The 24,350-nt window shown below is 41.6% G+C and overlaps 1 protein-coding gene and 1 long non-coding RNA gene across 4 annotated transcripts in view; one reads left to right on the forward strand and one right to left on the reverse strand.

The window, feature by feature from the left end:
- The window catches only part of PHF2 (PHD finger protein 2), a 121,649-nt gene that overhangs the window by 86,388 nt on the left and 10,911 nt on the right, over nt 1-24,350 (reverse strand). The gene's annotated exons all lie outside the window — the stretch shown is intronic.
- Nucleotides 7,549-22,885, forward strand: LOC309526099. The gene is made up of 2 exons (XR_014216664.1): nt 7,549-8,913; nt 20,699-22,885. It is a non-coding gene; the product is annotated as an uncharacterized lncRNA (long non-coding RNA).

Raw genomic sequence — 24,350 nt, forward strand, 5'->3', positions numbered from 1 at the left:
CTCTTTCAGGTATCCTGCTCCCAAGCTGTATAGGACTGCTGCATCTTGCACTTCATCATGCGAAGTGGTGGGTGTGCTAAACAGGTGCCCAGTGTAGGAGCGGAAGAGATGGGAACCAGTAATTAAAGTTTAAATCAGACAAGACAGAGAGGCTGTTTGTGGGTGTCTCTTTGGTCTGGATAAGTGGTGTTTGATCAGGGGAGTAGTTCTCCCCCTGAAAGATCTGGTCGCATTCCTGGAACCCCTGCTGCTTATTTGCATTAAGCCATGGTTTGTTTCTGACCACGGCTTACCATTGCGTGTGAGCAGGAATACTCCCCAGCTGAGCTGAGCCAACAGAATTTAGAAAACCACTAGCTTGAGACCAGAGCTAGAGCTCTTTTGAGGGAGAAAAGTGTGTTTTCAGTCTGATTATTTGTACATCCATACTCCATAACTTGGCTCAATATAATAATATAGATTCTGTTTTACTCTATAAAATCTCGTTGTAGAATCAACTGGTCTTTTGCTGAAGAATTATAGAATCCTTCCCAAAACCTGTTTTGTTTTCGTTCACTGTTACTATGTTTATTGCATTTCAGATAATGGGCAATAAAACCACAAAAACACACACATTCCAAATACAAAAATGAATTTACCACCTCACTCTTATCTTCACTGATGATGTGAATTTCATTTAGTTGTGTTTTTAAAAAACCACCCCGCCCCCCCTAATTTTAGTTCTGGAAATATTAACTTTTAGATATTTAGACTGACAATACTGATAAAATATATCCAAGAACCTCAGCAATCTCATTGCTTCAGACGGCTTTTGTAGATGCTACTTTTGTGAACTTATATTGTATTTTACTGCATTTGTTTTTATTATTTTAAATATTATTACTGCTATTACCTTTCTTATTAAATTTATTACTGGCTCTTCACCATAAGGTCTCAGGATAAGACCATCAGATTCTACACGCCTACCTACCTGTAGAATTATACCACAAATAAAATAAAAACAGGATGTTCCAGAGGCATATTGGTGGAAGCCATAGATCTATACCCACTGAAAAGATCTAGAGATGATGTAGTTGTGCAGACCCAATTGAGCTCAAGAAGCAGGGGAAACCAAAAAATTGGAGTGTGTGTGAAAAACTGTCCCCAGGCTTAGACGGGCCACAGCTACCTGGCAGGACATAGGATGATAGTAGCAGCTTCACCACAAATTTTCCTCCCCAACTACAAAGCTAACTGGGGAAACTAGTGGGCTGGAAGACATGTCTCCAGTATATTTGCTTGAAACCTTTACAGTTATGCTTGAATTCAAGATAACAGCGAAATAATGTGAGATGAAAGAATTGCAGATTTCCACCTTTAAATAGATTTTGACAAGTACTATTAGAAAAAGGAAAGTTTCTAAGCTGCGGCAGTTAAATATTCCGTTTTGAAGGCACTCTTAAACATTCACCTTTTGGACTGTATTAGTTCCTGAGTGTTTTGGAGAGAAATGCAATTGATTTCTGATGGGGGGAAAGGGAAGGAGTTTACACAGATATTAAGACAGTTCTGAGAAGACAAAAATGGCAGAAGACTAGAGAAAGTGCTAGAACATGCTCAAAAGGCAGAAATGTGTTGAAACGCATCGGCTATGTACACAACATACATTTAAAGCCCGCCCACCCCCCAAAAAATCTGAGAACTGCAGTTTGTTAAGGGTGCTGTATATCATAGCTCTGTGAAGGGTAAACCACATTATTCTCTTGTGTGTGGATGTAATTTAGATGTGCTTTAAAACATATGATGTGAACGAAGCCTGTCATTACTGGCATTTGGAAGATTCTGAACACAACTACCCTTAGGTATTATGGGCACAATTCACAAGCTGCTGCACTAACACATTTAGTGTCTACTCATCCCATGGCGCTACCACAATATAGACAGAACAGTGTCCTATAAACTCCAGGCTTCAGAATTCAGCATGATTTAGCACAACAACCAAGGACATTGCTTGTGCCTGCTTGGAGTAGTCAGAACAGGTCCTGGCCAGATGCAGCAAGACTGGAATCCTGGGGCCTGATCCTTAGCCATTTCCCTACTGTGCCTCCTCCTCCTTTCTTGTAGCCAGGGAATCCGCCTCAGGCGGCAGCTGCTATAAGGAGGACAAGGGTGGCTGCCATCCAGTTATTCCTCCTGAGACAGCTGGGTCAGGCCCTCTTGTTGGAGGACCAAGTTGTGTACACCTTGCACCCTCCTAACTACTTTGCTGCCCTTTGGTATGGTAGAAGACAGCAACCCGTTGCTAATATTGATGTAAGATTGAACTGCCAATCCAGCTGACTTCTCTAGGTAGAACCAGTGGCGTAGGAAGGGGGGGTACGGTGGGTGTGGATCGCCCCGGGTGTCATCACTGAGGGGGATGACAAAATGGCAAAAATATGTGTTTTTAAAATAAGAATAAAAAATGGGGCTCACGACACTTTTTTTTTAAAAAAACAACATTCCGTATTTTTCGCTCTATAAGACGCACCAGACCATAAGACACACCTAGTTTTTGGAGGAGGAAAACAAGAAAAAAAATATTATGAATTCCAGAAGCCAGAACAGCAAGAGGGATCACTGCGCAGTGATCCCTCTTGCTGTTCTGGCTTCAGCGCTGTTCTGGCTTCAGTAATAGCTGCGCAGCATGCATTCGCTCCATAAGACGCACACACATTTCCCCTTACTTTTTAGGACGGAAAAAGTGTGTCTTATAGAGCAAAAAATACGGTATTTAAAATGAGTTTAATAACTTCATCTGACAATTAATTAAGCTCAGCAAGTCAACATAATACATACTGAAACTTTTTAGTTCAGTCAACAAATGCAACGAAATGCGGCTGAACTTGACGCTGTATAGTGGAGAGCGTATGGATAAAGAAGGGGATGGGGTGTTACTTTCCGCCGATTCGCCGAAATCTGTCTCTGCAGTTTGTACTCGAGCGAGACATAAACAACCAGTGACTCATCATCACTCAACCGACAACCAATCCTATCCACTGACGTGCTGGTCAGTCACCCCACGTCATTCTGTTGAGTTAGTTCTGCATTATTACTGAAGCTTGTAAGTGCCGTGCTGAATTTATTTTTGTTACATTTTTTAGTTCATTGATTTAGTTCATTGTGATCATCCTCTTCTCTACGATATTGAGTTTGGTAAGTAACGTAAACATTATGATGCATGCTAATTGTTTGTATTTGTACATTAAGCCAAAGCTGCAAAATACCAAAATTAAGTAAAAAAATTATTCATAAGAAATTCCCATCACGAAGAAATGGTTTTAAGTGCTTATGTTCACAGTTTTAAGTAAATAAACCAGAAAATAACACTTGCAACTGTATCTTATTTTTCCTTCTTTTAATAATTTCAATGTGGGGGGGAGGGGAGAGAGAAGAAATTTTCCACACCGGGTACCACCTGACTGTGCTACGCCACTGGGTAGAACAAAGGACAGGCACCATTTTGTCTTTCACCTCAGACAAAAAAATGTATTGGAATTATTTGCAGCAGTTTCTAAGCATAAGATTCCTGTGGTCTCAGAAAAAAAACATTGAGAATCACTGCTGCCTTCTGATTTACCTTAAACAGCATTCTGTTGGTACCATGAGTGCAAATTGTGATATCCTGACTGAGAGATGTCTATTGGCTGCATATTTCAAAAAACAAAACCCTGACAGTATAATCCCAGGCCAGATCCTGGGCTTCTGGGACTTCTGCTGCATTTCACTGCAGCTGCATTGTAAATCAGCAAGCTTCTAGGCAAAGCAGAGCCTAGAAAATATCTTTGATGAGACATATTAAATTAGCACATTGTATGATCCCTGTCTGTATCCAATACTATACCCATCTGTGTTGGATTTGAAATTGTTTCATACATGTTTATCATTAAAGCACTTTAAGATATTTTATAGGAAGGGGTTCATAGATGGAATTAAAAAAAAAATATTTAGAAGGGATAAACTTATATTCCAAAACCACATGGTGTTATAAAGCTCAGATATTAGCATGAGGTCTCCTATTAATGGTTTTAGATGATGAACACATTGGAGTGTGGCAGCAAAAAGCGATTTTTAAAAATCATATTGAAAAATAAAAGAACAAGTTTTGAAAAGCAGTCTGTCTGAAAAAATATAAAGGGAGTGTCATGTAATGTAGAACTATCTACCACAATAAAATTATTTGTTCCTCTCTGCAATGAGACATAGTAGATAAGGTTTCGATTTTATATTAAGCAAGGGGTTTGTTTCTGTGTTTGGCTGCACAGATTTTTCAGAATTACTGCAGGGAATAAAGTTGCTTGCTGCACAGCCAGTGGTATTTCTTCCTTCCACACAGAAACAAAGATGATGTTATTTTCCTAAATATTAGATGGTACGAAAAAGCAAAATACTAAATCAGAGCAATTTAAAGTTACTTTACTATCATATATATATTTTTCTTGGCATTGCTAAGTGCTCTGCTTAAAACTAGTGTACTCCAGAGACAAGACAAAAAAAGCGCTTGTCCAAAGCCAAAAGTCAGAATCCCAAAATCAGCACTAGCAGCAGCATTCTTCTCTTCTGCTTTAGAAGGTCACCGCTCTTGTTTAATCTCCCATATTTATTTCAAAATTATGTTTAAGCAAAAAATCATCTTGTCACGCCAGACAGTACCCGACAAACATTTTATTTATAACAGGCAAAAAAATCATACTCTGGGATACATATTGCTGTGATTCTGACCCGCCAGTAATTCTTCCTCCTTGTCCTCATAGAGCAAAACTTACATTCGCTTTAACCACTGATCTCATTTGTCACGTCAGTGATCCAACAGATGCCATTTTCACCTTACAAGCAATTTTGTAACATTGAACAGGCCTGTGTTTATTTGTAAACTGGACATGTGATGCTGTCTGAGCCAGGCTGGTGCCAAGGGGAGCCATAACCAAATTCAGACCTTGGGTGGTGGTTCTCCAAGACAATGTCCCTGTGTCTACTACTGAAGCTTGGAGCATGAGGTGAAGTGGGAGGCCTGAGCTATTCCCCGAAGTCCAGCTAGCAGAAGATGAGAGGAAAGGGCAGAAAACTGACCAAGCTGGAAGCTTCACATTGCAAGAGATTGCTAGAGCATTTGTTACTGTCTGTGCCTGATAAGAGCACTTACGGCCTGAGAATCCACTATCATAGGTTGTTTCCCACCACCATAGAGATCCCCACAGTGTCCACCAGAAGTTGCTGCCAGTGTAAGTCCCCAAAATGAGCCATTTCAGGACCGTGAGTGGAGTTGGGTACCTGGCCCAAGGCCAAGTCTGGGGCTCCCTGCTGTGCCAGTCCAGAGCTGAAGCAGCAAAAATCCAGTTTACTGACCATCACCCCACACCTTCTCCCCTGGCCTGCACAAAACTGCAGGGCTTTGGATAACATGGTGGCTCAGCCACTTCCTTTAGGCTTGCTGCTCCCAGTCATGAGTTAGGATTGGATCTGAAGCTAAGACCCAGACCCAGACTCTGGAAGGAGCAGCTCTTGCTTGCAGGCTCCCCAGAACACCCTCCTCCATTTCAGAGAAATACTGGTGGAAATTGATCAGTCAGCATCCACTGCCAGCCTTGCCAACCCAAAACAGGCTCACAGCTCCACTCCACACAAGAGGCAGCACAGATCCGCCACAAAGGTAGCTCCACTAATGTGGACAACCAACCCTCCTTCACTGTTTGCACATTTTCCTAGTAACAGCATACCCTCTGGGGCCAGAAACTCTCATGAAGCGCACCAGTGACACAACTGACCAGAGGGATAGATAAGAAATTCTCAGTAGCAGACTGAAGTGGGAAACGACTGGGGAGAAGACCCCTCTCATCAAAGGACAGCTTGCTCCTTTCCACTGAAGGCTTCTCTCCATTCCTACAACTGCATATCACACCGAAAAGAGAGTATAAAGGTGAAGGGACCCCTGACCATTAGGTCCAGTCGTGACCGACTCTGGGGTTGCGGCACTCATCTCGCTTTATTGGCTGAGGGAGCCAGCATACAGCTTCCGGGTCATGTGGCCAGCATGACTAAGCTGCTTCTGGCAAACCAGAGCAGCACACGGAAATGCTGTTTACCTTCCCACCGGAGTGGTACCTATTTAGCTACTTGCACTTTGACGTGCTTTCAAACTGCTAGGTTGGCAGGAGCAGGGACCGAGCAACGGGAGCTCACCCCGTTGCGGGGATTCGAACCGCCAACCTTCTGATCGGCAAGTCCTAGGCTCTGTGGTTTAACCCACAGCGCCACCCGCGTCCTATAGTACTATAGAACTATAGAGTATAGTTCTCCTCAAATCAACATCACTCCCTTCTTTCTGGACTTCCTCGACCACCAATCAAAGTGGATTTCCACAATAAAGCAAACAAACAACATCATGCATGGGTCACCAAATCATAGTGTCATAATGCAGGGGTCACCAAATTTGGGGGGGCCTGGGGCACACCTGCAGACTGGAAAAATCATCCTGTACTATGAGCATCCATGAATCAGGAATATTATAAATCCGTCAGTGCGATTTTTGATAGGTTGGTTTGAGATTTTGCGTTTTATAACTTGGCCATTAATGGCAGCACGATAAAATCCAACGCTGCTTCCCTTCATTCCCTGTGACACCATGCGCCCTCAATCAGGCAGAGCAACTCTGATGTGGCCCAGCAGCATAATGATAGCAAGTCTTTTGACACCTGGGAATCTTGGCTTCACTGAAGATCAGGCTAACATTTTCTCTCCTTCCTCAGCTGGCACACAGTTAGCACTTCAGGGCACACAAACATTTGCCTGCCCCAGGCAGAATGTAGAAACCATAGCCTCTACTGTCTCCATGCATCTTTTAAAAAGACCCCTTCTGCTACTTTTGCAAGTGCCTTGCTATGCTACTTTGTTCAGCAATAGGAAAAACCAGCCAGGTAGCCGGGGGGTGGCGGGGGTGGACCTAACTTTTCATGCATTTCAAGATCCACTGCAGTATAAACTAAAACAGGATTGTATATATTAAACAGGCCTGCAGGCTTATCAGGGCAATCCTACACATTTCTACTCAGAAGCCCTATGGAACTTACTCCCAGGTTACTGAATATAAGACTGCAGCCTTTAATTGTTTAATAAGTAAATTATTCAGCTCATTCATTAGTTGATTAATCAGTGAGGACAAACTTTAAATTGGTGGTGATGCATTTTATTGGCAGAGCTCTAGACAGAGGCACTTAATTTAGCTTGGGGGGGGAATAAAACTCTCAGTTCAAATGTCTTACCAAAACAGGGAATAAGAATTAAAATATTTCAGATGATAGAAGAAAATGTCTTCTTTATTTTTATTATTAAATTATGGTATATTATGCTTCCTTCAACATCTGTAAAAGGCAACTATATTGAGCTTCTGGTTAAAAACAAAAGTGTTTCAATTTAAGTATTGATTAGTCAGTTCAAAGTCAAATGACTAACCAACTAAAAATTCTTTAATGTTTCCAGCCAATCAATAAGCTCCTTATTATCTGGCAAACAAAACAAACAACTCAAGTACTGTGGTACCTCAGGTTAAGAACTTAATTCGTTCTGGAGGTCCGTTCTTAACCTGAAACGGTTCTTAACCTGAGGTACCACTTCAGCTAATGGGACCTCCCGCTGCCGCCGCACAATTTCTGTTCTTATCCTGAAGTAAAGTTCTTAACCCGAGGTACTACTTCCAGGTTAGTGGAGTCTGTAACCTGAAGCGTTTGTAACCCGAGGTACCACTGTACCTTATTTTCTTCAGGCTTCTTTGGCATTAAGTTTGTGTAGCAGAAACCCTCAATTTCTCATCAACCACCTACCAACCAACTTGCCATCAGGAATTCTGGATAAATAGGTGATTTGGGCTGCAAGTATAATCCCACTTATCTTGGGAGTAAGCCTCACTGACTCCAACAAAACTTACTTCTGAGTAGACACGGTCAGGATTGTGCTGTAATTTCTATTCAGAAGAGGCGGCAAAAAACGCAGGTCCAAATAAAAACAAAAAGCAATGACACCACAATCCATATGGTAACTGTATCAAGATTTGAAAGTGCTTTTATATGTTAAATGTTGTTACGTATGCAATTATTTTAACTGCTTTTATACATGCAGTTGTTTTATATATGTCATTATTGCATTGTGCAATTGCTTTGTGATGCTTCATAGGAAGCAATTCACAAATTAAATGAATTAACCATAACCCATTAACCTACATTGACTTGGCACTTTCTTTCTTTCTTTCTTTCTTTCTTTCTTTCTTTCTTTCTTTCCATTTGTGAGGCTTGGACTTTCCAGAGAAAAACACAGAATTGTCAAGATTTGAGGCCATGTCCTACTGACTCTTTCTGCAGCTTTTGCTTATCACTTGAAAGATATTCTGGTGGCCTGTCATGTGTCAGCTCTTTCACAATTCCAAGGTTTGCGGTACGGACAAAGGCATGGCAGGATCACAAGCAAGCAGCGGTGTAAGTACACAGGGGGACTATCGCTCAGCTTCCAAATTCCCTTCGACAGCAAGCCTAACAATGCCCAAGATTCCTGGAGCCCAAGCTGAGGCATTGTTATTGGACAAACAGCAACATACAGTATCTGTGTCCTTAGAGTGGTGCCGTATACTGTGTTGCCTATAGAAAGAAGTGTTTGGGACAGGTTGGCATTTAATTTTAAAAACACCCCAATGGAAAAGCCAGGAGCATCCTCTAAGGGGCTTTTAATCATGCCCCTTTCTTCTCATCTTAAGGGTGTGTTCACATTACCACCTCAGAGCACATTTCACAGCTCTCCCCACCCCAATGTTTACCAATGTTTACGGTAGTGGCGCCCAAGCTGTGGAACACCCTCCCATCATATGTCAAGGAAATAAACAGCTATCATACTTTTAGAAGACATCTGAAGGTAAGCCTGTTTAGGAAAGTTTTTCTTGTTTGATGTTTTATCGTGTTTTTTATATTCTGTTGGAAGCCTCACAGAATGGTTGGGGAAACCCAGCCAGATGAGTGGAGTAATAATATTAATAATAATAACAATATACCTAGCATGGCTTCAATTTGTTTCTGTTTGTGTGCACACCAGGGAGAGTTGGCAAGCAGGGATGTCTTCACCCTACTCCAAGGTGTTTGCTAAAGACAAATTAGGAATGGCTTCAGGATTCCAGCCAGACTGAAGCTGGTTTGAGGAACAAGGCCTCAGACAGCATACAAGTATAATTAAGTACAGGATACATAAGCATTCAGGAAAGCATCCATTAAAGACCCAGTGCTGGAAACACAGGCGAGTGTGCAATAAGCTGGAGTGTGATCACAGCTCTAATCGCAGCTCTTTGCAGTGGCACAGCCACTTCATTTCATGGGCTCATGGAAGCAGGCAAACAGCTGCAGCTGAAGCCGAGGAAAATGCTGCCTCTTGGCCAGACATTAAGATGGGCTCTTGTATAAAACAAACAGCTGCTTTCCTCAAACACAGGACTGGAACATCAACTGCACATATTAAAAAGAAAAGTTCTATGCCAGGAGTGAATACCGCCATTATTATTATTATTATTATTATTATTATTATCAACCCAATTGCATTGTCACTGATTTTACTGTTCACAGCAGATAAAGCGAAAGGTGCCAATAGGAATAGTAACTGCTTCACCATTTTGAAGACGAAAAATCACCTACAACAACCATCAGTAATAGCTGAGGCAGTTGATCAAGGGGCATGGTGTTTGAGGAAGCAGGCTCAAAACACGTTTGGATTCTACTTCTATACAAGTCAAACCCAGATGATCAATTGCATTACAGTACAATCCTACGCACACAAACTCGAAAATAACAAATAACATTGACTTCCCAGCCAAGTAGACAAATATCTGATTGCAGCCTTCCAGGGCAATCCTATACATGTCTGAGTACAACTCAGCTTACTTCTACAGTAAGTACAGGACTGCAACCTTAATGTGAATTTGTTGGTCTGTTTCAGAGCTTCCACTAAGTGCTGTGTCAAAACCCGTCCTCTAATTTTGTGGAAATCTTCTTCCCTTACAAAAGAGGTTTCTGTTTTTCTGCTTCATTTTCAGGGTACTTTAGTCTAGTGTTTGTGGGCACAGCTTACCTTGTTTTTTGTGCACTGGCTGGGAGTGGTGTATTTTTCTTTCCATTAAAATTTATTCACAAGGACTGTCCATCTTCCCTAGCTGCTAAGGTTTCCTGATCGGAAACCAACATTTGGGCTGATGCTGCAGACAGCAACAGGTTTCCTCTCAGAAAGTCACTGGATCCTATATCCCTGGTCTTGTGAGCTAATTCAGTACTAACCACTCATATTATTATTAATATTAATAGAACTAGTCATTTTACAATTAGAAGAGAAAAAGCACAATGCCCAAAATCTTATGACCTAAATAGAAAGTAGCTATGACTGACTCATATAATAACAAATGAAAGTAGCATTTTCATTCGTCTTTACAATTCAGTACTGTAATTGAATAGCAGAGGCAGAGATTGGTTATGCATTGCTCAACTGGAAACAATGAAGCTTTAGTTTGCCGATCCTCAAAAGCTGTGAGGAAAATGTAGGAAAATATCCCACTGGACTGAGTGAAAAATTAACGGCATAACTTTTTTCTGAACAAAAGGAAAAGCTGTGTGCCTAAAAGAGATAAATTTATACTTCCAATCAGAGATTAGATATTAACTAAAATCAAGACAAAAACATTTATAACTGTAACTATACATAATTCCAGCAAAAAGACCATTGTTTGTCAGTTCATAGATTGCATCACTGCAGGTTGTCCAACTAGTTACCAGCAGGGCAGAGCAATCCTCACTCCCCTATAAACCAGGGCGAGTGTGAGGTTGGGGAGATAGATCCATGGTTGATGCTATATCCTTAGCCTTGTTGGATTGGTGCTGCCAGGGCAAAGGATGCAAGGGGGGGTGGATTTGTGATGGTCTTTTCTTAAAAGATTACTTTTTGTCCCATGTGAAGAGCAGGAGGGAATTAAATGTGCCTGTTCCAGGGTTGGTATAATTAAGGGCCTGCCTAGGGGGCTATGTCAAGGCAACAAGGTGGGTTAGGCTCATACAGATCCCACATCACAGTTTTAAGCCTTCTCACCAGTGGGAATATTACCAGCAGAGCATCTACACCTGAGGAGCTTTGCTTTCCCCAGGGAGGGTCACTTGGCACCTTCATTATACACCTTTAGGCACCAGGCAAAAATGTTCCTCTTTAACCAGGCCTCTGGCTGCTTGACATCAAATGCCCTTTTAAAATGTGTTATTGGGCTGTTTTTGTTTTTGTTTTTATTATGTATTTTGTGTTTTTATATTGCGAGGGCCTTCTCGGTATTTGCCCCCCCCCCCGGTGGAATGCTCTCCCATCAGATGTCAAGGAAATAAACAACTATCTGATTTTTAGAAGACATCTGAGTGCAGCCCGGTTTAGGGAAGTTTTTAATGTTTGATGTTTTATCGCTTGATGTTTTATTGCTTTTTTATTACAATCGTACCTTGGTTCTCAAACGCCTTGTGACTCGAACGTTTTGGCTCCGACCACCGCAAACCCGGAAGTAAGTGTTCCAGTTTGCAAATGTTCTTTGGAACCTGAACATCTGACTTGGCTTCCATGGCTTCTGATTGAGTGCAGGAAGCTCCTGCAGCCAATCGGAAGCTGAACCTTGGTTTTCGAAAGTTTTCAGAAGCCGAACAGAACCGTTCGAAAATCAAGATACTGTACGACTGTATTATTATTAATAATCTGTTGGGAGTTGCCTAGAGTGGCTGGGGAAAACCAGCCAGATGGGCGGGGTATAAATAAATGATGATGATAAAGATGAACTGCCCTGAGACCAGCAGGTATAGGGCAGTATACAAACTTAATAAATAAAATAATAGTAACAACAACATGTTTTGGCAGCCTCTCTTACCTCCCAAATTATTGGATCTGTGTACATTATGCTTACAAACCCATAATGCTATTTCAGAGCTGTCGGTGGCACACAGTATATACGTGGACTGATTCACAGTAACAGTTTTATGCAAACAGACCAAGGTGAACTTAAATCAATAGGTAAATGTCTTCCACAAAAAAGTTGAAAGATACAAGCATTCATTTACAGGAAAAGATGTGTTTATCTGTATAGAAAGCTGTTTATATTACTCCTATATAAAAGTATTCATTTCATTGAGAAATGGTAAAATTCTGTACCTGAATATCTTACATTTTTAACCAAATTTGTAACATTTTTAGTCAATCCAGCACTGATATGACTAATTGTGTAATTATTTGAGGCTATAAGCAGATTTCTAAATATGTTTCATGTTAACATCTCTTTTAAAATAATATAACATGTAAATGCTAATTTAGCTAACACAATACAGGTGTAGAAATGAACATTCAAAATTGCACTTGCATATAAACAGCACAAACGGGCACACTTTTTATTTTTAAAAATGTTGAGGAATAATTGTTCCCAGGGGTAATGATAAAAAAGCAAAGACTGTATTATTAGATCCCTAAATACTGTTTTCCTTCCTCCTGCTTTTTTTGAACTCTTCTTGTCACCATCCCTCACCCCAGTTTAAAATGCAAAGGAACCAGCTTTGCAATAAAAGCATTCGGAAGTGGGGGGTGGAATTAAGGAAAAGCAGGGAGAGAGTAACAACACTCCAATCCTATTGCGTACAATGCATTCTCTGTGTGATTTAAGAAGAGATATATTCCTCCCTTGAGTGGCCATTTCCTAACCATATTGACTTTTGGGGGGGGGGGCTCTTGGTGCTGTAGCCACATACAGACCTGCTACCGTTCTGAAAGGTGTACGGCAGCAAAAAACCATCTTCTGCGAATGTTCTCTATTGCAGTGGCTCCGCACTGCAGCTTGTCAGTTCTGTTCTGCTTACCAAGTGGAAGAAATTGCTCAAGAAACTAGGCAGGCCCCATCACCCCACTGAGATCAGTATGCTACTTCCACAACATGTTGGATCTAAAACGCATCCTCTCCCCTTGCAGGAGTGGTGCTTTCTGCCAAATGAATTGGCCAAGATGACTGCTTGCATTTTTTACTTTTTTTTAAGTGAGTGACAATTCTTCTAAAGGGCTCTGTAAACTACACGACGTGCGGAACAAAACTTAAGAGTGAACTGGCGTGGTTGCATGAATGGGTGATGAAGACATCCGACTGCACCACAAAAGCTGTGTAATAGTGCACAGGGAGACAGGTGGCCTCACCCAAAGATTCAGCTGCATATGATGGCAAGGTATGATGCAAGACTCATTCGGTTAATTAACGTTCAGGCCTAAGTTTGAATTCCAGCAATTGGCATGCACTCTCTAGCAGCTCCTTCTAGCTTCAGTTCTATCTGTGATAGGCTACACAGCCCTAGAATTACAGTGGTACCTCAGGTTAAGTACTTAATTCGATCCGGAGGCCCGTTCTTAACCTGAAACTGTTCTTAACCTGAGGCACCACTTTAGCTAATGGGGCCTCCCCCTGCTGCCGCGCCACCGGAGCCTGATTTCTGTTCTTATCCTGAAGCAAAGTTCTTAACCTGAAGCACTATTTCTGGGTTAGCGGCGTCTGTAACCTGAAGCGTATGTAACCCGAGGTACCACTGTAGTTTATCTTGCTTAACTCAAATGCTTCTTAGGCTTAGATCCTTACTATCATGCTGAAGTGCAGTCTCCTCCAAGTAAAAACTGCACGCTCACACCAATCCCGTGAGCTGCGACAGGCACCCACAAAGCACCGCCACTTCCTATCAATCCATCTAGGAAAGATATCCAGATGTATAGAATTCCTTGTAATGTGGTGAGGGCTTTGCCAAACTCCCGACTCGCTTACAAGCAGCCAGAGTCCAATTCACAACTCCCAGTTACTCTCCTTGAAAACCTGAAACATGAGTGAACAGTCTAGGCAATGTGAATGGGCCAACACATGGAAAGCAAAAGCTTAAACCGGCTCCAGAGCTTAAATAAATCTGTTCCTGTAATGTGAGGAATGGGAGAAATGGGAAGGAAGGAAGGAAGGAAGCATATACTCAGTATCTAAAGGCAAATGTAGCAACTTACAAAGTAACTTCAAGTGACATGCAAAACCACATGGGTCATCCCAAAGAGCCAGTGTGGTGTAGTGGTTAAGAGCGGTAGTCTCCTAATCTGGGGAACCCGGTTCGTGTCTCCGCTCCTCCACATGCAGCTGCTGGGTGACCTTGGGCCAGTCACACTTCTCTGAGGTCTCTCAGCCCCACTCACCTCACAGAGTGGTTGTTGTGGGGGAGGAAGGGAAAGGAGAATGTTAGCCGCTTTGAGACTCCTTAAAGGGAGTGAAAGGCGGGATATCAAATCCAAACTCTTCTTCTTCTTCCTGAAAGCATTCAATTCAAAGGAGAGCTAAAGAACATGAGAAACCTTGGCTCTTTTTTATCTCTTCAAGCGGTGTTTGCCAGGTAAGAATACTTATTCTTGGCATCCCTGAGATTCCTCTCCTATCCAGAGGGACATTTGACGACAGCCCAGCCAGATGGATAGGAGGCGTGAATGGGACCGATCTCCTCCTGATTTTACAAATCAGAGAGAGCACATTATGGAACCCAAGGTATATATTATGTGGTTCCCAGGTGGTCACTCTACCAGGCATGGACCAGACCCAGACCCAGACCCAGATGACTTGGCTTCAGAAGAGTAGTGGTCTCAGGTGCCTTCAGAGCTAAGATGCAGGGCATGTTTGTCTGGGCTGACTGGGTTTTGCAATTACCAATATTGTTGCTGCTAGTTTTTTAATGCATTGATTTTTTTTGCAAAGTTTCAAACTTTTAAAGATTTGTATTGTGAATTTATATGTTGGAAAACCCCTTTGGAGAGCTTGACCCTAAAAGCAGGCTCAAATATGTCAAATAAATAGTATTATTGATAATAATTGATAGGCTTCTAAGTGATTGACTGAATAACAACAACAACAATAGTAATGGATGTAAACCAAGAACCTCTGATGAAATATATTAATTATCCATAATGACTCCTGTAGGAATATAGAATGCTAACTTAGGTAAGTCTTAGTGCAAGAAGTGTGAGAGATGTTGTATATTAATTGTAACGTGTTGTGATTTCTTTTTGTCTTTTTCCTTTCTTTTTTCTTTTTTCTTTTTCCTTTTTAGTGCCTTTTCTTTTGTTAATTCACTTAGTTAATGTGTGAATTATGTAGTTGCATTTTTGTCTTTTTTCGTTAAATATATTTGTTTGTTTTTCTTTTTTTTCTTTTTTATATGTGTAAAGGAAACTTAATAAAAAGATTTTTTTAAAAAAAAAGAAGTGTGAGAGTTTTGCACAAGCAGTACAGTAGTACCTTGGGTTAAGTACTTAATTCGTTCCGGAGGTCTGTCCTTAACCTGAAACTGTTCTTAACCTGAAGCACCACTTTAGCTAATGGGGCCTCCTGCTGCTGCCACGCCGCCAGAACACAATTTCTGTTCTCATCCTGAAGCAAAGTTCTTAACCCGAGGTAATATTTCTGGGTTAGCAGAGTCTGTAACCTGAAGCATATGTAACCTGAAGCATATGTAACCCGAGGTACCACTGTAGTGTGCATGCATTGACATACTAGTGTTAACTATCACTGGGTATAGTAATGGTGGCGGTGGCTGCACAATGGATATTCTACACAATGGATATTCTACAAGTGCAAATGGGGGACAACAGAGAACAAGATGGCTGGACAGTGTTCCTGAAGCTACCAGCATGAGTTTGACCAAACTGCGGGAGGCAGTGGAAGACAGTTTGACCAAACTGCGGGAGCATGAGTTTGACCAAACTGCAGGAGGCGTGCTCTGGTCCATGGGGTCACGAAGAGTCGGACACAACTAAACAACAACAACAACAAATGCAAATGATTGGAACTGGATTTTCTGCAAGATTTGACACAAGGCTTCTGCTAGCAGTCTGGCTCTTGCAGCCAAACTTATACTGACTCAGACTATTGGTCCATCTATTTTAGTGGCTGTTCTGCATTTCAGACAGGATCTTTCCCAGACCTGCCTAGAGATGCCATGAATTAAAAATGGAACCTTTTGCATGCAGTAATGTGCTCTGCCACAAAACTACAACCTTATGCTGTTTCTGAAAAAGGTGCATCTGAATGCTATGCGTGACGTCGCCTTGCAATCTTATGCACATTGCCTTGAGGGCTCTTTAGATGGGAAGGCAAATTGTTTGATAAATAAGACATGGGTATAGTACATGTTTTCATCCTTGATTAAACTGTGTTATCACTCTTTGTGCTATATATCGTTAATATATATATATATATATATATGCTTTCGTAGATTTTCACGGGTACAGGAATGCAGGTTTTGGTGTCTTCGGGTGTCTTCCCGTGTAAGTAACAAGAAGCCGAAAGCACCAGCCTGAAGATGACGAGTGAGACCTCGTCGAAACGTCGCCCAGACACCCCGACTCTTACACGGGAAGACACCCGAAGACACCAAAACCTGCATATATATATATATATATATATGCAGGTTTTGGTGTCTTCGGGTGTCTTCCCGTGTAAGAGTCGGGGTGTCTGTGCGACGTTTCGACGAGGTCTCACTCGTCATCTTCAGGCTGGTGCTTTCGGCTTCTTGTTACTGGAACAGAGCAGAGTCTGGTGTTTGAGTTCCTATAAATACTGATGAGGGGTGTGGTGTATAGCCTCCAACGTTCTGGGCAGAGAGGAAGTTCCTAGATTAGTGTGCCTTTTCTTCTTTTGTTCCTTAATTACTTGAGGGATATCTTGGGTGATTTCATGAGTGATATTCTGAATACCACTGGGTGGGTCATTAAGTGTAGATTAGTTGCTAAAGCTTTCGTGTCTTGACCTCTTGAGCTTGTGAAGAGTTTTTCTGAGAAGATGGCTGTGCTGCATTTAGTTGTGCTCTGGCTTGGCTTCGTGTATAGGGGCGAGCTGTGGTTTTGTGCCTATGCCAGCCAGATCTGTGTAGGGATTGCAGGGGGGTGCAGCATCCGGAGGTGCCACTATAGTTTGGCTACTGGATGGAGTCTGTAATATGTCTGTGGAGAGGGTCTGGGTTTGGGTCTGGTGTGGTTGATTGGTGACGGCGTTCTGTGTGCCTCTGGTTCTGGTGTCGGTTTTTGTGGGGAGGGCTAATTTCCAGATGTCTGGCAGGCGGGACGTGTCGTCACGCTTGTTCATGTTGTGAGGGTGTTTCTCTATCTCGATGGCTTCCATGATTATTCTCTTGTGGTGATGTACCATGTTAAAGAGCAATTTGGAATCTGCAAAATTAATTTCGTGTCCTGTTTCTTTCATGTGTTGGAAAAGAGAGGAAGTTTTTTCTTCTTTTTTGACGGCATTCTTGTGTTCTGCGATACGTGCATTTATTCGTCTGTTTGTTTGTCCAATGTACGTGGCTGGGCAGACTTTGCAGGGTATTTCATAGACCCCTTGGTTTTCCAGCTGGATTTTGTCTTTTGGGTTTCTGAGGATATTGGCTATTTTTTGGTTGGTGCAGAAGGCTGTTTTGATATTGTGTTTATGGAGGATTTTGCTGATTTTGTCTGTAGTGCCCTTGATATAAGGAAGGAGGGCCATGCCATTGTTTTCTTCTGTGTCTTGGTTTTTGGGGGATGTTTCTTTTTGGATTAGCTTCGTAACCCTGTTTTTCTGGTATCCATTGGCGATTAACACATTTGAGAGATTCTGTAACTCAGTTGTCAAGTGGTCTTTGTCAGCCAGGCGTTTGGTTCTGGAGATGAGAGTCTTGGCTACGGAGTTTATTTGTGCAGGGTGGTGGTGTGATTGTGCATGTAAGTAGCGGTTGGTGTGTGTTTTTTTCCGGTAGATAGTGTGTCCTAGGGAGCCATCAGGTTTTTTGTAGATTAGGACGTCAAGAAAGGGGAGTTGGTTGTTGTCTTCTATTTCCATAGTGAATTGTATTTTGGGGTGTAGGCTGTTGAGATGTGTGAGGAAGCTATCTAGTTTTTCTTTCCCGTGTGGCCAAATTACAAAGGTGTCGTCAACATATCTGAGCCAAAGTTTGTGTTTGTGTTCTGACTTGTCTAAAGCATTGGTTTCAAAGTGTTCCATGTACAAATTTGCGATGACCGGTGAGAGGGGTGATCCCATAGGTGCTCCTTCTATCTGTTTGTATCTTTGTCCATTGTGGATGAAGTACGTGTTGGTTAGGCAGTGGTTGGTCAGGTCCAGGATGTATTTGGGGGGGTTGTATTTGTTTTGAATGGCTGTCAAGGCTTCATTAATGGGCACTTGAGTGAAGAGAGATACAACATCAAAGCTCACAAGTAGGTCATCGGGATGTAGGTATTGCTTCTTTATTGTTTCTATGAACTGGAAGGAGTTAGTAACGTGTGAAGCGATGGATTCTGCATAGGGCTGAAGTTGCTTAGCGAGAAATTTAGCGAGATTTTGTAGAGGTGAGCCTATGGAGCTGACTATTGGTCTGAGTGGTGTTCCTTCTTTGTGTATCTTGGGGAGACCGTAGAGTTTGGGGCATCTGGATGATTTTTCTCTGGGGATGATTCTTAGCTGGATTTCTTCACTGATAGGAACAAAACCACAGCTCGCCCCTATACACGAAGCCAAGCCAGAGCACAACTAAATGCAGCACAGCCATCTTCTCAGAAAAACTCTTCACAAGCTCAAGAGGTCAAGACACGAAAGCTTTAGCAACTAATCTACACTTAATGACCCACCCAGTGGTATTCAGAATATCACTCATGAAATCACCCAAGATATCCCTCAAGTAATTAAGGAACAAAAGAAGAAAAGGCACACTAATCTAGGAACTTCCTCTCTGCCCAGAACGTTGGAGGCTATACACCACACCCCTCATCAGTATTTATAGGAACTCAAACACCAGACTCTGCTCTGTTCCAGTAACAAGAAGCCGAAAGCACCAGCCTGAAGATGACGAGTGAGACCTCGTCGAAACGTCGCACAGACACCCCGACTCTTACACGGGAAGACACCCGAAGACACCAAAACCTGCATTCCTGTACCCGTGAAAATCTACGAAAGCAAATATATATATATATATATAGCAAGGAGAAATGGAATTATGGAATGCTATTGAAAGTTACAGAGAGCGAGCTTAATAATGCAAAGTGAACTGAAACAATGATTTCTATTCATAGCAGCAGTGCATATTAAAGAACTATAAAGTGCCATGGGCTTTGTTTGTTGGTTTTTTGTTCAGAAACCAGATGGTGAACATGACTAAGAAACATTAAGCTAATAAGCTGAGAAGTATGCACCTGCATTTAAAGATCTTTGCCCATAGGCCTACTGACAATACAAAATTGACCACCTGACAATGCCATTGACTTAGTTAATACACATTTCTAGTCACCCCCAGGTGTACTGAACAGGTGGCCCATAACTATAATGTATCAGTCCTCCAGACCCTTCATGCACCTGGCACACACAATGCAATGTTGCCTCATACAATATTTCCAAAATTGGAGACCCAATCTCCTTACTGTGCAGAATTTTTCTGCTTCTAGAAACAGCAAACATTCTCATCTTTGTATCATCAGGCTCAGCAGCAGTGTAAATACATATTGTCTCTTTAATTTATTTACTGTATTTTGACCTGCTTTATCTTAGGAGCAAAGACTTCAAAGCATGCCTCTAAGAGGCCCCTGAACATTTTTTTTCCATTTTTCCATTTTTTTCCATTTTTTTTTTCCATTTTTCCATTTTCAGACTAAACACATTGTACCCAACTATGGTGTGTTTCTGCCTGGAAATGTGCAACCTGTGGCTTTAAATTATTCAACTAAAAAGCATCTAATGAATTTTCTGAAATTAGCTTGAGCAACAAACTACACGGCAGTAACATTTAAGGCACCCTATGCAATTCATTGCTCCCTCTTTAGCAAAGCAAATATCACAGCGTTTTCATGCCTGAGCTTCCTTTTTTATTCACCTGTTTGTTGAGAGAGCAGGAAAGATTGTGTGAACACCTGAGACTTCCCCATACCAACCTGTGCAACTGGAACACACACAGAATATGATATCAGGAGGGTTCTTAAGAAATGACCGCATCCATTAGTTACTACATCTTTTGCTGTATAAAAAACCATGACCAGTACTAATGTGTATTAATCTGATTATGAAATATACTCCAGCTTTCCTTCTCTTTCTCTGTGCACTTCTAAATCTATTTACCCTTAAAGATTGCCGCTCATGTCTGCAGCACTCATTTCCTTCAAGCTGACATGCAGCTCCCTAAATATTTCTTAACAAGGCATTACACTAAAATGCAATAAGCACGTGGAAGAAAACGAGATCAGAAATGCCTAGGAACATGCGCTGTCATTAATAACTGAATGATGCCCTTGAGATGCACATGATTGTGTTTTGCTTGTCCATCCTGAAGTAAATTGTGGTTTGCCTCAACTGTTTCAGTCATCTGCAGACTCGTGAACATTTACCAAATTGATGAAAAATAAATATGAATATGTTATTTCAGACACACTGATTAACAGAGCAATCCTATTCATGCCTGCTCAGAAATCACATCTGCTGAACTCAATGGGACCTACTTCATAATCACCTCTGATATGCTTACTTTATCCGTACACCTACAATATGCTGGTTATCCCAATGTTATTGCCCATTAGCATGGATCAAACTGTGGTGTTTTCCAACTGATCTTTTTTTCTCGTTATTTTTTAGGCAGAGGAGAGCCTGCACTACAGCAATCGTTTTAAAAAACCCTATGAATTAAAAAAGAATTATTAAGGCAGAATTACCACCACCATCCTGAAAGCAGACTTGCAAAAAGGTCTTTATAACTGCAAAACTATTGAGTTATAATGTTGGAAGTAACTGATTCCCTCTTAGTTCGGTATTCACTTACTGGTATTTAAAGGGGACGATCTATCATTCTACTGTGGTGCAAAATGCCTTTTTCCCATTCATAAAAATAAAGAGGAACGCTCACCCCAACCACACACACTAACCACGACGTAATACTCCCAACTTTTAAAACGGCAGAAAAAGGTACGTGTGAACTATCATTCGCACCTGTGCTTCCAAGTCCTGGAATTCTGCTGACATTATCTCAGGATGTGCCCTTGCCTTCATGCGATTATTTTTCTGATGGCGTCATGATAATCCAGGCTCTGCAGAGCAGCGTAATCTTGCAATCAAAGGCCTGCTGATGCCATGGTACATTTAGACTGGTGCCTGATCACTGGAGATAGCCATTTTATATCCCTGGACAAGCAAGCAAGGAGGTCCTGCTCCTCCTGGTTGCTAAGGCAGTGGGGGAAAGAGGGCAACACAGACTAGGGAAAAGTGTTTGTGCATTACTGAAACAGCCTCCCCCCAATGTAAAGGAAGCAGGTTGCAATCCTATGCCCTCTTAACCTGGGAGTAAATCCCATTGGGCTCAGCAAGATTTGGGTCTCATTAGACCACAGCAGTTTTGCTGCAGTGGTTTCTCAAACTTTCCTCTCTGAGGCTTTCAGAATGAAAACTTGATCGTGCCACACCAATTTTTTTATTGATAAGAAATACATTGGGAAATAAAAAGAAACGACTCCTAGCAGCACTTGATTTGTAACATAGTACAAAAACTAATTTATAATATGGGACCCCATCTAGTCCAACCCCCTGCAATGCAGGGATCACAGCTAGGGAATTCCTGACAGGTGGCCATCCTCTGTTGAATAGGTTTTTTTTACCACCAGAAAGCTATTCCTAGAGTTTAGTGGGAATTTCCTTTCTTGTCAATTGAATCCATTGGTTCAGGTCCCACCCTCACAATCTTTCTAACGCATTGCATTAAAAATGTGGTTTTATTCTGAGTTTGTCAACATTCTAAAAATTGCTCTGTTGAGGCCAAGACAGAAAGCTTCCACCATTGTTCTACCCAAATTGTGGGAGGCAGGAATGGCTGAGAGGGTGTGGTCTATGCCAGGCCTGCAAAGCAACCCAGTGTTCCCATGCCCATATTGCTGAAGGGAGTGAGAAAGGAGCGCATAGCAATTGTGAAGTGTAGTCCATTGTTGTTACTTCTGCATTTGTGTGTGTGCTTGGTGGTGGCATTTTTTAAGGGAAATGCAGTGGTGATGGGACTGTGAAGTCAACTGCAGCAGCAGTACAATGGGCTAGAGAAGAAGAAGAGTTTGGACTTGATATCCCACTTTATCATTACCCTAAGGAGTCTCAAAGAGGCTAACAATCTCCTTTTCCCTTCCTCCCCCACAACAAACACTCTGAAAAGGGGATTCGGATATTTAATTTGGCACATTTTATTAGAGAATCTTCTGCTATTCTATTTCATGTAGCAAACAATCTTAGTAGTTGTGACCGTGGTTTATACTGTATGTGTGGTGCCTGATGATTTTTATGCTTTTTGCTGTTTTTCCTTTTGTTATTTTTCTGAATGGTGCCATGGCCTATGGCTAGCGCAATAAAAGTCTATGATGATGACAAACATTCTGTGAGGTGAGTGAGGCTGAGACACTTCAGAGAAGTGTGACTAGCCCAAGGTCACCCAGCAGCTGCATGTGGAGGAGCGGGGAAGCGAACCCGGTTCACCAGATTACGAGTCCACCGCTCTTAACCACTACACCATGCTGGCATATAAAGGAAGACAGGGCAAGAATGGAGGAGACCATGGAGTGGAAATAGTTGTTTGGATGTCAGGTGTGCCTGTAGATAGATGGCTGGTTTACTCATCAATAACCCACAAAGGGGTAGACTTGGAGTATGAGGTTTTTGGATAGCAGGTCTACCCAGGCCTCGCTACTGCTCAGTCAGACAAATCTACCAGAAATAGTAGGCCTGCTCTCTGATGCAAGGTCCTATTTATTTATTTGGAATATTAAACTTTGCACCTCCCCCTGGAAAAAACCCCCCACAGGTGCACAGGCTTGCAGCACAGCATGTGTGCAACCGGATGATCTACCTGCTGCTTTGCAGATCATGATATGTTTGTGCTTTCACTTTCCACAGGCATTAAAGGACAAATGGTTATATTGGAAAATTGCTTTTATTTTAGCACCTGTAATGATCAGCCCATTATTGGCAAAATTCACTTCTCGCACATGTTTCCTGGCAACATTCGCCTGCCAAAATGCATGTGAAGCAAATATACCCAGAATGGTGGTTCAAATCATCATATACCTCAGTAATAGTTAATTTAGCCCCAACTTTTCTTTTTTCTTTTTGCATTACCTGCGTTCTTCCATGATGCATAGAAGAATATGTGGGAGGATATGATCCTTTTCATAATCTTCTCATGTTAAAGAACTCCCAGCATTTTAAAAAGTCTCTAATACATTAAAATTGCACATAGCAAGTAATGACATCCTGTTTGAAGCAGCTCTCCAGAAAGTGCAATTGCATCTGGATATGTTGACTCTGATAGAATGCATAATAAGAACTAGCAATGTCTGACATGTGTTCTTAAGATCACATTAGCTTGTCATTTAACAGCTATTTTAAGTCTCTGCCAAACTGCAGGGAAGTACACTACTTTCAGTACGCACATGTTTCCTATGAGATTTCATTCGTCCAAGATACTATATTTAATTTACTGCTGCAACAATAATAACAATGGATTATAAAACCATTATCATACTAAAGCTGATTTGCATTTTTTAAAGAGAAGGTACAAGGTGAAGAAACCACAACACTGTCCAGAGCAACTTTCCCTGAAGAGGGAAACTTCCATAATCATAACTGTTGCCAAGGAGCAGAGTTATGATCTTGGGACTGAGCCAAACAAAATGAAACCAGAAAATGGATAAGATGGCATTAACATGGCCCTTTGCTGTATGTGCAGTTTGCTGCAATTGTACTTTTGAGAGTTTGCCACAAAACATAAACTCTGTCCTCTTTGTTTTGTTTACACTTCAGGTGTAAGTAACTTCCTTTCTCACTTTATGGCACCCTATTTATTATGCTATTATAATTGCGTCTCCTATCAAAATGACAAATGAGCTTTGTTTGTCAGTACATATTTGAGAAGAAAGGCCAATCCAAGATTGACATATTTGGCCACAGATACCACAGTGGCAGCCAGACTAACTAGAATGATATCATGCCTGGTAGGCCAGATGTTTTACAATGACATCCTCAAACTTCACACCTGGGATGGCCAGTTCAGTATCTTCCTGGTCCGTGCCAATTTAGCATGTATTTATTCATACTGTTCCTTTTCCGCATTTAATCCGTTAGTAAAAAAAAGAAAAGCTGTACAAAAGTTTGCGTTTAAATAAATACTTAAATACATATTTGATGACAAAACATTGTTTTTATTTATATCATTTCTGCACACAGGGAAATCTCAAAGTGACTTACAGATCCTGCAGAA

This window comes from Podarcis vaucheri (assembly GCF_965113315.1).
Source record: "Podarcis vaucheri genome assembly, chromosome: 2".
Taxonomy (NCBI): Eukaryota; Metazoa; Chordata; class Lepidosauria; order Squamata; family Lacertidae; genus Podarcis; species Podarcis vaucheri.